Genomic DNA, 17,040 nt, shown 5'->3' on the forward strand with positions numbered 1-17,040 from the left:
GGGAAGGCTCAGCCTGAAATTTTTCACATACGTATCTAAGGCACTGAAGTTTTCCTGACATTTTTCATTGTACAGTATTTTATGCTCTCATTTGAGCCCTTTGATGATCCTCTCTGGGATTTTGTTTTGCCTTAAATGGTTCTGCAAGTTTCTTTGTAAAGCTAAGACTGCTAAACCCACTGTTGATGCCATGTTTGTTTTCTTTCGTCATAATGAAGTATCAAGTATTTGATTCACAGTCATTCTTGTTTCATGAAAACTTCAGCATGACCCCCACTGGGAAAGATCTGGTTTCATTCCAGAGTCTTTGATGCATCTGCACAATTAAAATGCCATCTATTTTGAACCATTTAAAACAGAGATAAGCTATGAGAAAAAGAACCTGTGTAATGCAAAAAATACTAGCATTTCAATGTCTGAACTGTGCAAAATTATCAGAGAGAAGCAGTTAAATCCAGTGTCCTATTCAAGCTAATTACTGCCCAGATAACAATCTCACCTGTGCTGAATGGATGCAGAGCCTCTCTCATACCTGTTATAGAAGTGTATGATTTCATAATCCAAAAAACATGAGGCATACACATTGTTAGAGACACTTACAATGAACTCACTTGCAGCAGTTCAGCACACCAAGGCCAAGTGAGCTAGCACCTGCCAAAGGCTGGTTTGTGGTTGTCCTGGGTTCAGCAGCAGCAGTCATTTTTCTCCTTCTTAGTAGCTGGTGCAGCGCTGTGTTTTCATTTTTTGGCCTGGGAACAGTGCTGATAACGCCGATGTTTTCAGTTGCTGCTCGAATGTTTGGTCTGGCCAAGGACTTTCTGAGCCTTATGCTCTGCCAGGGAGGAGGGGAGGCCGCGAGGAAGCAGAGACAGGGCACCTGACCCAAACTGACCAGAGAGGTATTCCCTACCACAGCACGGCATGCCCAGGGGGTAACTGGGAGTTACCCGGAAGGGCTGGTTCACTATAGGGTTGGACAAGGTATCGGTCAGTGCTTGGCTGGGGGGAGTGGGGCGAGTTATCGGTCGGCTGGTGCTGAGGTGTTGTATTCTCTTCCCTTGTTATTTCCTTTATCATCATTATTATTGGTGGTAGCAGCAGTGATTTGTGTTATACCTTAGTTACTAAACTGTTCTTATCTCAACCCATGGGAGCTGCATTCTTTTCGATTCTCCTCTCTGCCCCTCCAGGAGCAGGAGGAGGGCAAGAAGGGGGGGAGTGAGTGGACGAGCTGCGTCGATCAGTTTAAACCACGACAGTGGTAAAGGAAAATCTATATCTCTCCTTTCCTGCTTGCAAAGCAGGAAAACAATAGGGCATTAAATGCCACAGATGTTTTAACAAACATGAAGTTTTTACAGTCATCACAGAAAGAAATAAAATAAAGGGAAGCCTGCAGTGACAGCATCCACTACAGCAACCACTTTAACATCCATGTTGACCTTCACAGAAGTGATAGGGGAAGCAAAACCCAGTGCAAGCAAAGCTGGTTACCATATTTCTGATCAACTGATGGAAAACTGCAAAGAGTTTTTAAAAACAATGCTTTTGAATGACACAAATAAGTGCATGTGGCATAGTACAGACCACGTGTGAAAAGCTTTTTGTTGTATTTTTCATTTCTTTCAAATGAAGCAAGGCAGATGCTCTGTTCTCCTCCTGGTACCACATGCTCAGTGGGTGATAACGGGTTCCCCTGTGCTAAACATCACATGTTTTCCTGTATCAGGAAAACATGTGTTTTCCTGGCACGTTTTCCTTGTGTGCAGGAAAACAATGCCAATCTTCCCTCCATTACTTAAAAATGTTTCATTCCTCACATGACATTAGGTAAGCAGGCTTTGAATTGTCACTCACTCAGACTTTAGACCAGCAAGACAGATACAAAAAAATGAGGAAGGCAAAAACTAGGTTGTGACAGAAACAAGATAAATGTTTTCGATGAATGAATGAATGAATCTTTCCCATTGTTCAGTGAAATGCTCCACAGACAAAGCAGCCAGCTCCCCAACCCGACAGCAAACAAGAATGGCTTCCAGGAGTTGAACAGGAAAGCCAGAAGAGGGATGAGCCAAGAACCACAGGTTCAAAGTGCAAAGCCCCTTATGCTTCTTAGGGGAGATTACATGATTTACACAAGGTCAGAAGAGAGCCAAGGTTCAAGCTGCGATCCAAATTCAAATGGTTTTGGAAGCCTCGTTTTTTGACACAATTTAGATTGTTTCATCTTATCAGAAGAGAGCCTGGGAGTTTGCCTTGATGTTCCCAAATTAAAATGTGCTCAACTAACCACATGCCCTGCAATTCCTCTTTTCTTTCTCCCTTCAGGGCTTTCAGGGACAAGTTTTTCCCAGGACCCTCAATCCCAGCCAGCAATATACAAAGCAGGAGCAGTACCAATCTACTGCACCCTGGGAAAGCACAGACTAACCATGTGGGGGGAGTCTGCAGCCCATCTCACATCCATAAGCTTCCCCTAGCACCAACCCATTATTAGCAGAGTCAGGCTCTGCCATAAACCCACTGGTTAGGCTCTTCATGCCAGAATGGAAAGAAATAGAAAGTTTCTACAACAGCCACCCACAGCTGCTGCAGCATAGGGGACACTTCATCATCAGATTCTGGCACCAGCACTGAAAACATGGTGTGGAGGAAGTCCTCCTCCTCCTGAAATGCTGTCTTTGCCTTTCCAAGCAAAGCCTATTTGCTAAAGCTCAGCAGAGAAATGAGGATCCAGTCCTGGGAAGCATAAACTTTACTCATGTGCTGAGGGCTAGATACATTTTTACACGCCTGATGTATTGAACACTGGAAAGATTTCTTTTTTCCTTGGGACTTTTTTTAGGTGGGAGGAGGAAAGAGAGCTTGCTCCTAGGAAAAAATCTGCAAGAGATTTTTGATGTAAAAGACTCTTGAGCTTTTAATGAAGTGGAAAGTTAGTCTTTTTTTGGAGAAAAAAAATAACATTTATAGCCTTCACAATGTCTATGCCAAAGCTAGACCTCTTCAGAAGCAAACCGAGTGCCCATCAAATGAGTATTAGTAGATTATAGGGAAAAATAGGGCAGAGATTATTCTTTACCATTGATTACTATTGATTACCATGCAGCTAGTACAATCCATTGTTTACTGTTAGCATTTCTACACGTCACACCTAAGTACAGCATTATATGCAAGTGCCATCCCTACCGCAGGGCCAGGATGCAGGGAGGAGGCATGACCACTGTGACCTGCAGCATTCTCTTCTCCTTGCCCTGCAGAATTTAATCTGTGAATTAAGAAAACAACTTTACCCTCCCTGTTTAGTCTGCATTCTGCCCCAGGTCTGAAAAATCCCACCCGTCAGTGTAGAAGCCCCCTGGGAGGTGCTGTTAACCATCACTTGGAAGGGAAAGGTACAGCAGATGCCTGAGGAGAGCACGATGCAGGGTATGAGGAGATGCCACACCAGAAGCCCAGAGGCAAGACCCAATATTCCTGTCTCAAAATGCTCCATACGACACACAAACACACTAAAAGCCACTTTAGCTCTCAGCTAGATCAAAAGCAAGACAAACTTTTTGGCACAATAAAAGAGAAGGCAAGCAAGGCTTCATCATATGATTCCAATCACAGACAAGGGGCCTTTCAGCCCTCCAGAGATTAGCTTGAATGAGCAGTGTAGGTTTGGGGTGGAATAACTCTCCATTTCTTAGGAAGTTAATCTGTCTAATTTTGGAGGGGGGTGGTGAGGGGGCTCCCCTCCTCAGGAGATAAGCTGCTTTTATAGTCTTAGAAATTCTTACAGCTGCCAGGGGTATTAACAAGCCTCATATACGCAGCATGATCTTCTCTGCTTTCAGTGAGAGTAAACCTAGAGCCTTTGGCAGCCCTATTTACAGCCATCTCCCAACAGGCAACGAGTGGGTCACGCCACTGACAAACAGGTTCCTGAAGCATTACCAGATTGTTTGCATTAGTTTACAGGAGACTTACATTTGTGGTTGCCTTTTTTTTTTTTTAATAGGAGGCAAGGAAAGTTTCAGCATTTCCCTCAAGCATAACTACGTTTCTGACATGTTAATTGCTACTCGGAAAGCCTGCAATTAGACAAGACTAACATCATTGCTCTCCATGTCTATCACCAAAATCATCATTTCTGACCAATTAAAGAAGCCCCTCACCCACCTGATGAATCAGTTCAGGCTCCTTTGACACACAAAAACCTTTTGTAGGGGATACAATTACTCCAAGGACGATGCTGGCCCTTTCACCAGTTGGAACAAGGCTCTTTCTTGATTGAAAAGATCTGCTTCCTGCCCCTGACAGAAAGAACATAAAACTGTTTCGGGTCCATCTTCAAGTGCTCTCAACCCCAACTGGCTATGCCTTACTGCTCTGCTTATGAATAAATTCCATCAGTTTGCACTAGCATCTGAAAGGCTACTGGCATTCGAACCTCCCCACAAAATTTGTGGCTTGTCGTGCTCCTCATAATTATCTTTGATTTACCAAGGAACCTAACATTTTGGCCACATCCTCATGATACAATCTCTGAACCATAGGGGTTAGAGACAGCAGCAACACGCAGGTCTCTGAGCCTGCCACCTTCCCATGCCTCCTCCTCAGGCACCCCCTAACTTAATTCCATCCCCAGGTGCTGCTTCTCTGGTGTTCTGTCATCATTTTCTTTCCCCAGGTGTGCGACAGAGTGCTCCCAGGATGACCAGCAGACAGAACAGTGACCCTGTTAGCAATGATCATTCCAATCAGAGGACTTTGTGCACAGTCCAAACGCAGCATCTGCACTAACTCCTTTTGGATACTCTCTGTAATCAGACTATGAATGGAATTTGTCCGTGACCTCTCTTTAGCTGCCTGAAGTAAACAAAGCTACCCCAAATGCTTTTGCCTCCTGCAAATCCTCAACTGTATCTCTTGACCCAGATTAAGATAATCCTCTGACTAGATAGGGGTTTTCGGAAGCTGCTGTCAGAATACATAGGGATTATTTTCAATGACATATTGCCATTCTTTACTTGGTTGCAGTATCTGCCACAAAAAAAAAATAAGTTTCCTCAACAAGCCACCTCCATAAATTCTGTTTGCACATTTGAAGCCACTCCAGGGAGGTGACTATGTGTAAATTTTATTCCTTCATTACTACTAGTGATATGCAGAGCAACTATGGAAGCAAACTGAGGCATGAAGTCCTAATACTTATCTTGGCTCTTCCAAAATACATGTAGTGCTTCACTCTAAATTGCCTGACCAACAGTAGCATAACAATAAACTTACACCCTGGCTTTGTGATGGACCTTTTCAGCCATTTCTTAGAACTATTAGAGAGGATATTAAAAAAAAACAGATATGTAGGCAACATGTGACTTGGTAAAATCTGTTTGTACCCTGTCTCAGTATTTAATCATAGTAGATCACAACATTAAAGCCCAGATTCTGACCCCCTTTGCCACAGGGGTAGTTCTACAGATGAATCTGCAGGCGAAATTTACTCCTAAAATATTGATGAAGGGGAAACAAATTTCCCCTCACCTGGATTTGCTTCCCCTTAAAAAGCACTCAGACTGAACCAGGCAAAACCCAACTTCACAGCGGAAGCTCTCCCAGGTAATCTATTGGCTTTCAACGTATTTCACCAACAGCAGCAAGCCCAAACTTCTCATCTTCCCTTCACACGAACTTCCTCAGCCAGGGGTGGCCCATCGTGGGGGTAGCAAAACACAGCAGAAAAAGCAAACCCAACAGTTTCATGGGGAAAGACATAAAGGTTCTTTAGCTAAAGAATGACAAAAGAATCGCCACTTAACTATATCTGCAGTGAACTGAAGAAGTAATATTTTTCCCCTCCATCGCTGAAGGCTCATGAGCACAAAGGAGAAAACCTCCTGCAGGTTAGTTAAAGGCAGCATTCTTCCACACAAAATGCAGCTGGTAGACCACCAGGTGTTAGCCTGGGGATATTCCTTTCCATGAGCCTTGCAGCTGAACTGCAGGGGATGCTGCGCTGAAGATGACTCCTTCAGTTCACTGGAGAAGCCTAAGCAGAAAATACCTCTGTTTGATCATGCTCTTTCCTATGCACGACACACCTGCTTCCTCCTGTGACTAATCCCCTTTTCTGTTGCAGAAATATCTGGTTATGAAGACAGTGTGGGCACAGAGGGATGGCTAACAGGCTACGGCACTTGCCACCAGTCCATAAACACAGGTAGCAATGGGAAGGCCGGTAAGAACAAATACACTGTTCTTCAGTGCCAGCATGATTAAGTACCAGCTGCAAAACCTAGGGCCTAACCCAAAGGCCAACAAAGTGAACAGAAGCTTTTCCAGCAAAAGGTGCCAATGGCAGCCTTAGCAAGGGCTTCATTACAAACCCCTGGTCCATCTCTCCATCAGTGGTGCCACTCGCAACCCTCACTGCCACTAAGGATGGTCACAAGAGCCCAGCCAAGCCACACAGGCTGCGGTTCTCTTATATCTCACTCTGCGCAGAGTCTCATTTACGAGTCAGGGTAAGCAGAACAAAGCAAAAGAGCACTCATCCGCCTGAAAGCTTGCCACAGTCCCAGAGAGCCTGGGACAGAAACAGCTTTGTGACAAATCATGGCGCCTTCTAGATTTCTGTTACAGAGCAAAGAGGCATTTTGCAGGATTATTTATGGGTGGGATTTTTAAGAGTGCCTGAAGCCTTTTCAAGGAGGTCCCTCTGATCCCAGCTGACAGGGGCATTCATTAGTCCTCATCTGTTCATGTTCCATGTCAAATATCTTTAATCAAATCCTAACATACTCGTGCTCCAAGTCAATATTCTGATTTCAACATTCATATAAGCATATATGAACATGACACACACAATACAACACAAAGGCAGAGACTAAAAAAAGTTATACTCCAACTTGCTCTGCCTAATGAATGTGTGCATAAAAAGCTCTCTGACCAGACAGCTGAGATGATAAAAAAAAGCACACTTACCGCACCAACAAAAAACAAGCAGTCACAAAAGGAACACCACGATTTTTGCCTTTGGTTTCTTTTAGTATTGTTAAAATGTGCTTACACAGGTCTTTACATATTTTTCTGATCTCCGCTTACTGCCTGGAGGCATCTCTCTGAAGAAGAAAGTTCTTTCCTCCCTGTCTCCCCTAATATCCTATGTTAAAAAGTGGGGTTTTTAAGAAGCCAAGACTGAATATAAGGTTCAGTTCATATGTCCAGAGTTGCAAGAAATTTCTTCCTTTTCCTAACAACAGTGAGTTCATTATGACACAGGTGTGCTGCTGAAATGGTGACGTTTCTAGCAGTTTCCACAAAGATTTCTCCTTACTGGCACTGCTGTGCTGAAGCATGCCCTGAACGAATAAACTCCTGTTGAAACGTCTGTAGCCATTTACAAGGGAGACAGTGAGGGAAATGTAAGTGGTTGTTCCCAGTCCAGGTTCTAGAAGAAATGTCAGCATCTGGAAGCCATCTCAGATGGAGACTTTCCTGACAACCCCTGCAGAAAGGCTCTTTAATAGGCAACAGGGAAGCGGCTACCATCTCCCCAGGTAGAGGAGAGAGAACAGCAGTGGAACAGCATGGTGAAGTATGTATTGCCACTGCCCATCCCAAATGGGCCTCGCAGGACTGCTAAGGAGGACCAGGCAGTGGTTCAACCCTCTGGCTTAAGGCAAGGCAGCGTCTTCTTTTTTTCCAGCAGGGCTCATTCCAGCCAGTGACATGAGTTGCAGCTTGCTTTTAATCAGAGGGAGGACCAGTAGCAAACTGGAATCATCAACAGGTCGAGGCATATATTAAATGCCTGCTCAAGGATGCCCAGTGGGAGTGTTATTAGTGCAGAGACTTTTGTTCGTGCTTTGCCTGTGTCTGTGCAGACTGAGCTGATGACAGTTGAGGCTGCACTATGCAGGTCCAAGACTCCAGCAGAGGTCTCTCCGTTAGCTTTGCACTTGTCCAGGCTCTCACCAGGAGATCTTTCTACCGTCGTAACCTTCATTTGAACACAGCTGTATAAACCCAGCTGTGAAATAATACTAAGTGTCCCCGGAAAACAAGTCTCATAGCTTAAAATACTACTTTCATACTTTTGATGTGATTTTGGGGGGGGGGGTCCTAAATGTGAACCTGGAAACAACAAAGACCACCATGCTTCACCTCCCTCTTCCCATTCCCTGTTGGCTTTTAGGTAAAGCTACTTACTGAATCTAGTTTTAATTAGACTCTAAACTCTCCTAGACATGGACTGATTCTTATGCAGAGTGCCTTGCACAACAGGAGAGGGCCAATTTGGATCAAGGCTTCCAGATGTCACCATAACACAAGCAAAACGGTATGCTCAGAAATGTCAGTGATTGCCCCATTATGGAGTAGTTTTTAAGGGGTAAAAGGTCATTTGTGTATGCATTTTCTTCACATACTTAGTCAAGAAATCTGTACTTCCACTGGTAAGCAGCATAAAAACAAAGGTATTCCCTAAGAACTGTTTGAAGACTCAGGAGTGGCAAGATACACATTCATAATTTTATAGCTGTCAACCGATGTTTTCCTTGCTAATTAAGATGCATACAACCAACATAAATGAAAGATACTAGAGCATACATCAAACATTAAAAAGCTTTTGGAATCAAACTGTTTGGAAATGTAGCTTCCAAGTTCATATTTAATATACTATAATGTTTCCAAGAGGGAACAATATTTTCTGCTCTAATTCTATTATGTAAAAATATGTTTTCTCTGCCAGTAAAACATATGGGACAGCTTTTCTGTTGCTAATAACTGAAGTCATGCAGTACAGATTTTCACATTTAGTCTTCTGAAACTAAGCCCTTTTTGGTAAAAAATTTTGGCCAAAAATAATCTTAAACAGAAGTGAAATTAATTGCTCTCCCATTATCTTCTTTAAGGGTGATTTTACGTACAGTATTCTTTTACTAGTCACTGAAATGCAACGGTCATGGGCGACAAACTTTCTTAGTGCAGATCCTCCACTGAAGTTAGTCAGTAACAACCCTGTAAGAGGAGGGGTTGCAGAAAGGAAGATCCATGGTTATTCTTCTCAAGCTAAACAGAACAAAGCAGTGCTCTCATTCAGTTGAACCTAAATGCAAATTTTTGCTTCATCAGTCCGTGAATGCCTCAGTCCTCCAAAATGGTATTCATGTATACGACTTTTTTCAAGTTGTATAAATTCCACCTGAACTTTAAGGAGTCTCCTTTGAGTATATAGGTCTAAGCATCAATTCAAACCTAAATCAGAAGCAAGTAGGTTTTAAAGAGAAAGAGGAGCTCCCTCTCTTAAGCTAACATCTGGGCAGGACTGGGAGGTCTACATGAATTGAAAAAAAGAAATCAGACCTCTTATTTATTAGGAATTAAGGTGTCTCACTTTAGGATGTAAAAAAAAAAATCGCAATAAATGTTTAATAAACCTTAACAAGTGGTTTTGTCCTAAAGAACGTCTTTACAAATATGAAAGCCAAAGACACCTTTCTAGCCTTATAATGTTTTTCATAGCACATTTCCTAACACTGCATGCCATAATACTGAAGAAACGACAGGAAAAACTTGCTGCATAACTTCTGTGCCGTTGCCAAACTGCCTCTCACCACGCTAACTCTGAAGGGTTTACTTCAACAGTAGATAAGCTCTGAAACAAACCAACTGCTGTAGCTTTTGCCTGACAATAGAAGAGAAACAGAAAGAATTCAAGGGTACTGCCAAATACCCAAAGCATGGAAGCGAGTTAACTCGCAAGTACCATCCTTGTTTTGGGCCCTCCTGACTCAGCAGGCAAAGAAATTGAATTTTATTTTGCATGGCACCATGCAATTCAGGCATGTTCAGCTTGAACCCACTTAACATGGCATGGGAGATGTAAATCACTGGCAGTAATACAGAAAGGGGAATCCTAACCAAAGTGATGCATCTCAATGCCAACAAAAGCAAGATGCAGAAGCAATCTTCCATTTTCAGGACATTGGTTTTATTTCTTTACTGGCAAAGTGTTGATATTTCAATCCTCCCAGCCCCAACTAGACCAATCTATTGCTATTACAGTCTGCTTATGTGCTTCACTTTCAAGAGCTAAGCTGAAAGATATTGCAAATGGGAATTTACCAGCATCTACTGTACAACTTGGAGATCCCCAACCACCTGCAAAGCAGTAGTCTGCTCAACAAGTGGGAGAGGGAACAGTCCATCTCTGATTTAACCATGTGAGGAATCTGGGTAACAGGTACTCCTCCATGGACAAATGGGATGGGGATGTCTCTGCAGTGATTACCTACACATCCTTCACTTTCATCAGCACTCAGACCTCAGATCAGAGAGTGGGTGCCACCATGTTTCTGCCTTGACCATCCTAGCAGGGATCCTTGCTACCCTCTGGCTTCCCTGCTGCACAAGCACACACTCACACACACACACCGGACAGCACCTCAACCCAACCGTACCCATTTCTCCCCGGCCCCTGGACAGGCAGGACCTCCAGCAGGCGTACTGCCCTTCAGCCCTGCTGCTCCTCTGCCGCAAGCAGCATCCACCACAGCCTCTGCTGAGGATCTCCAGAAATAAGTTAAAGATGAAGCCCAGCCTTCAGGCTCCCTGACACTCCTTTCCAGGTCGCAGAGCTCCCTGTCAGCTTGCATAATGTATTCTATTCAAATGTATTCTATTCAAATTTGATCTCTTAGTACTTTTTCCTTCCATACTAATGCTGCCCCAACTCCATACACTCTGCAAGAAGCCAGAGCATGGTGGCCATTTATTAAAAGAGAATTGCAGCATCTTGCACTCTGTTTTGCAAGACCACACAGTTAATTTAACTTAGCTTGAAGGGCAACCAGTTGAGCCCTTCTTCAAAAGAACAGCACAAATGCAAAATCATTTTATCACTCATTTCTTTCATCCAGCATGAATGAAAGAAATTTGTCCATTTGTCCTTTGTATATTTTCATCCAGCAAACCCTTTGGTTTTTCATCCAACCTTCCAGCTGCCACACTGAAAAAATTAACCTTATTTCTCAGTGTTGCAAAGTTGTCACGAGTGATTATCAGCCCAGACTAGACTTGACCACATGATGACTAAAGGGTTGACAGGCTCTCAGAGTTAACAAAGCCGGACCTGACCCTCAATCAACTCTCAACCAGCATCTTCTGGTCCAAGCAGTATCCGAAACCTGCTGTTACAAAACTCAAAACCTTACTTAGAAAAAAGGCAGTACTGGATTTATTGGCCTCACACAACAGAAGCAAACAGGGCTACAACAACCTCAGAGTCCCCCTGCAGCATTCACTTGCCCTTCAAAGTAAGGAACTGCCATAAAAAGAAATGTAAAAGAAAAGGCAGCAGATGGAGCATATTCATGGGTTTGGGAACAAGTTAAGAAACAAAAAACTTTGTTAGAGAGCTGGTGGAGAAAGGATTCATCTTTCTACTCCCCTCCCTTGAAAAATCCACAGAAATCTGTCTGCTGAAAGGGAATATGAATGGGAAAAAATCCGGCTCATGAGCCAAGGACTGAGTCGCAAATGCCTGGGGATTTTTGTCAGCTGGCCAAATAGGGTGCTCTGGCTTGTCTTCAGTCTTCCTGCTTCCCATTACCTGTGATCAAAACATTCTATATTGGTACAGGACAAATCTCAGCACAACAGGGAAAAGCAGGGGTTGACAGCAGCAGCAGGCAAGTGAGTGTGCCCTCTCCTCTGGGATAACAGGTAGGGAATGTGCCTTGATATTTTAATAGCAGAGCTCATTTAAGCACCTGAAGTGGTGCAAAACCTATTTGAACAGTGTGTCTTCGAAGCAGAAAATGGCCCCAGGTGCCATTGAGGACCCCTGGTGCAAGCAGCCGTCGTTTCAAGTGCTTTTCCATCTTTTTTTCCTGGGTCATTTTAGGAAAAGGTGTAGGTACGCTGGCTTACATGCCCTTGCTCACTGCAACCTGCAGAAGTGAGCCCCCCGTGCCACCCAGGGGTCTGCCCCAGCATGCCGTGAGAGGGCTTTGAACGAGGGAGCCCTTGCCAGGGTTGTGAGCCATCAGCCTTCCTCAGGGACTTGATAAATAAAGGAAAAACAGACGAAAGAAGGGAAAAGCAGCTGTTTGGAAATGAACTGTAAAAACATCTGTAGCGCACCACCGACTGCCTCTGGCTGCGGCCACAGAGAGTTTTAAAGGGACACGATGTTGCAGCAGAGGACTGGGACTTTGCAGCCACCCCAACTCGATGCACTCTGGCTCTGAACAGCACCCCAGAGCACAACAAATAAAACTGGAGGAAAACTGAGTTGTGCCGCCACAGCGAGCCCTCTGCTTTTGGGGCCATGCAAAAGAAGTAAGGAGGAATTAAACTTTAATTCAGGAAAAGCCCTTAATAACACTACTGCAACTCTGACAGCCCTTCATAGGTGATGCTCTTTTTGGCAAGTGGCATCAAAGGGAGGTTTAAATAGGGATTTGTGACATTTAAATTTACTACTGGAAGGCCGGCAGCAGCACTACTGGAAGTGGTTAGTTCACACACAGACAAACTCCGTCGCTGCCTGCACTTGACTAGCTGACAACATACCAAAGGAACATTAAAAGCAATCTATTTGGCTTCAGTGCGTATCATTCCAACACAATTTTATGCATTTGCTTCAGACTTAGCGGTAAGGGGGAAGGGGAGGGAAGAAGGTTCAAGGGTCTAAGTAGCTCAATTTATTTTTCAGTAACTAAGTTACCAGAGACTCATAGGGAGATTGTATTTATTTTCTGAAGGAGGCTCCAAGTTGGCAGAGAGGTCCTTGGAAGTACATATTTCTTCACGTTCTCTTGATCTCAGTGTGTGGAGATTCACTTAACAGCTGTTTTATGTGCAAATGTTTTTTCAGGCATGTCCTCCCCAACCATAAACAGATTTTTAAAGGAAACCCTCTTAAAAGAAGTTAAGAGACAACAAATCTCTGAGCCTCTTCTCACCCAGACCTGGAGATGAGATGCAAGGAAAGCCCAGAGGGTCTTCACATCACAGAAGGCTGGGGGGGTGGTGGTGGTAGTGGGGTTGGTTTTGGGTTTTTTGGTTTGTTTTTTTCTTCTTTTTTTTTTTTTTTTAATGTATGAATATTGTAGTGGCCCTTCCAACAAAAAAAAAAACCCTATGCTCTGTCCTCCATACAGCTGCATCCAATTCCCTTTTTACATATACATGCATTTATACACATTTGTATGTGCAAGATCTATATTAGGGCTATCTTCATTTAATCTTACCATGACATTTTTGGGGGCACAGATTAAATAAAGAACACTTGGGGTTACTGTTTATGAACCCACCTCAGAACCAAGGTCCTAAACAAAAAGAAAATCACCACTTACAGGTTCTACAATGTACTACTAAATCATTTGTGTTAACTTCATCAGATTCAATAGGACAAGAGAGGACCCATCAGCTGGGCTTCAAAACAAATGACGTAAATTGTGCCTCTAATGATAAGCTGTCAGGAATTTCAGCAAGAAATAAAACATGAACAACTGTTTTGAAACACCCAAAGGAAAGAAAAAAGAAAGAGGGCAAAGAAACCCAAACAAACCCCACAAAAAAACCCAAACAACAGAAAGCAGAAGGGAAGATGAACTGTTCTTTGAGGGGAATAACAGCCAGTACCAGAAGAAGAACCTCTGAGGCCACCTGGAGAGCCAGGATAGCAGATCCTAGCTCTGAGAGGGCAGTACCACATCCTACATACAACCTTTGGTGGCAGAGACAGTTTTAGAGGTTGCTGTCTGCCTTTCTGCTTTCAGGATGCCATTCTAGACATATCCTCATCCCCGATGGCTGCTGTTGGCCCCTCGTTGTGCTGAGTGAAGTGTCTGTGGAGCCAAGATCCAGGTCAAATCTGCAAAACGATCTAGCTAACAAAACAGGGAAAGGGGTTGGAAATCAGTATTAATGCTGATGCTGTGGTTTGCTGGAACCATGAATCCAGCTTTAAAACTACTACTACCAAATCAAAAAAATGTGATAAAGAACCAAGATATGGTAAAAATTTCCTTTGGTGGTTTAAGCTTGCTTGACTCTTTGCTACCTGTTTGACTTTGTATTGGCAGGCTCCAGGCCAAGTCATCTGTCAGTTTGTGCTTCCCACAGGTAATATAAAGCCAACATAAAAGCACCAAAGTAGCATTAAATCCCATGTCATCTGTTCACAGCTGATCCAGATCACATCCATACTGCAGAGTGATCCAGTCTGAGGCAGGGACCTGGGACTGGACTAGGGATCCACAGCTGAGTCATTGCTTCACATGAATGAGTAGGCAGGACACTTGACAAAGCACTGATGAAATCTGCTTCCTGCATTTAACAGTGCCATTACCTCTCCTGTCCCGAGCTGTCAGCCAGTAATTAGGATCTTGCAGGTTGTTTCCATTAAGAGATGAAATTGGAGCCAGGTATAGAGCTGGCGGGAAAACAGGATTTCCAGTTGTCAGGAAATTCTCATTTCTTTCGAGTATGGTTTTGGACTAAGTTAGATGTACTTTATCTGCATCTGGGGACCACGGTCAAGATCCTCTGGTTGTACCTCGCTGGGACTGGGGACCCCAAAACTCCCAGCACTTCCTGCCACAGGGCAGGGCTACCACATGCAAATGTTTCCTGGACTCTGGCTTCAGCAGCACCTCAGCAGCCCAAGGTATTTTAAGCGAAACAATCTAGGCTCAGCTATTGGCATTTCCTCCTTGCTCTTGACAAGCATTTCCTCAAGCTAATACACCTGCTTCACAGAGGATTTATCCATATGCAAAGTCCTACTCCCCTGAATATAGTGGAAGGCTCTGCCGAGTTCCCCAAAGAGCCTTTTACATCCTCAAAACTGCAAACCAAACTCGCATCATCTATGTTCTGAACACGCACAAGTAATAAATGGCCACAACAAAATTTAAGGTCTGAGATAAATTGCCAGAAGCACCAAAGAGAAGCGTATGGAAGAAGCAAATCTTGCCTCTTGGAAACCAAATGGCCCACAGAGTAGAGAGGAATAATGTGTGCTTGGCTGCAGATACCTCTCAGGTGTATCAGGGAGGGTGAGGTTGATTCATATCACACTCTCTTTTCCTTGAAAGTTGCTATGAAATGCGTCTTTCCGAATTTTAACTTATGGAACAAAAAAAATCTCCTGAACTAATGCTCTTTATTTAGTTTGAACAGCACTGCTGTTCTCAGTTACTAACCCTACAAGGATTAAACCAGCATAAAGATGTTATTTTACCGGCCTCCACTTGCCAATTATCAACGAGCAGTTTATGAACACCCCAGATCTGTTGGTTGGAATAATCCACTCCAATGTTTTCTACAATTAAATTCCGGGGACTGCCAGCTGCAGACACACAGTTCACAGCAGCAGTTCACTGTCCAACCTACTGGCTTGTTCAGTGGACACTAAATCTGCAGCTTCTTTTCTTTCACGTAGCCAACCCTACTAAAACCTTGCACTGTTATACTTAGCATCCACAACATGGACATTTGTGTAGGCTTCTGGATAGGGATGTTTCTTTCCCCTGCTTTGGTCTAATGGCTTTCCAACACAAACACTTTCTAATTCAAAATTCCCTTTTTTATCACTGCATACTCAGCCAAGTTTTGACCCCTTCACCAACATCCCTGCCAATGCATTCAACTGTTTGCAAACAGTAATGCAGGAGGCACATATACAGTTAAATTTATGTTTCAAGCACTATCTGAGAAACTTTTTTTCTTTTGCTCCATGTTGTTGACAACATAATTAAAAGCCACTCCTGTTAGTAATAACTAGCATCAACATGACTAAAATTTTCCGATATAAATAGTTATAGTACAGGTCCCAACAACGCAACTATCAGGATCTGTCTCTTATGTAGGTAGTTTCCCAGTTGCTCACTCACTTGACCCACTACCCTAGTTGCCCCAAACAAGTGAATTGCTGCAAGATCCAAAACCCACACAAAACACAGCATGTGCATCAGGGCCAGTCAAAGCAGTCCCATCGCAGGACCATAACTCAGCAAAGGTGGTAACCAGGGGTCAGCACTGACCTTCCATACCATTACAGTTTGTTCTGGCACTTGTTTTCTGTGTCATTTCAGGACTTTTTAAGTCAGTTGTAAGATCTCCCTGAGGCCTTGAACCAGAACTTGGCATAAAAACACCCTGACCTAGGATTGGATACTTTTTTTCAAAACAAAACCTTGAAACAGCTGTTTGCACTCTTTTTTTTTTTAATCTAATTGTAGGTATGTCCAAACCAAACAGTCTTGCCTCATAAGGTTACCACTTGTGTGTGTTCTCTTATAACATAAAACTCATATTAATAGTGGGTTTACTTTTTTGAAAGATACGTAGTTTATCACTTGGGCATATATGCTCAAGGACCTTTAATGAACAGGTCTAGAACTGAAACAGCAGTTACTGGTACCTATGCATCTCTCATCAGTGTTAACACACCTTGCCTGGTGCAAAATCTGTCCAGTGGTACAACAGGAAGGGGGTCCCTGCAGCCACAGTGCAGCTGATGGCCTTGTGTAATCAATATTGCCCTTCATCTAATTTCCAAATCAAATAGCTTTATCATAAGTCTTATAATACACTTCTATTTGTTTTCACATATTCAAAAACCTTGAGCCAACCACTAAAGCCAACTCCTTTTACTATTAAATTATCTATATAATGATCTTTCAAGGCTTCCAAAGGAAAACTCAGAAGAAAAAAAAAAACAACCCAAAACCAAGCAAACAAAAAAACCACCACAAAACCAAGAACCCAACGCACCAAAACCAAAAAATAAAAATATTAAGCATCTTGTTCTTTTCAGCCCAGAAAACCACCTAAGGAGTTCAATCTTTGTTGTTCTTTTCTGCTCCAGAAATACGCAAAAAGAAAGGCTGGCAACCTTACTCCCTGCAGTTTTCACGTGGGAAAAAGCTGATGGGGGCAAAATCACAAAAGGCATGGATGTGCGCCCATCACAGTCTGCTCACAAGCTCTTAATCTTGATGGCAGGCTTCTCTAAGACAACGCCAGAGCAAAGCC

General features: G+C 43.3%; 1 protein-coding gene across 1 annotated transcript in view; it reads right to left on the reverse strand.

Moving 5' to 3' along the window:
- The window catches only part of BMP6 (bone morphogenetic protein 6), a 91,425-nt gene that overhangs the window by 47,458 nt on the left and 26,927 nt on the right, over positions 1-17,040 (reverse strand). The window lies entirely within an intron of this gene.

This window comes from Lathamus discolor, chromosome 2 (assembly GCF_037157495.1).
Source record: "Lathamus discolor isolate bLatDis1 chromosome 2, bLatDis1.hap1, whole genome shotgun sequence".
Classification (NCBI taxonomy): domain Eukaryota; kingdom Metazoa; phylum Chordata; class Aves; order Psittaciformes; family Psittacidae; genus Lathamus; species Lathamus discolor.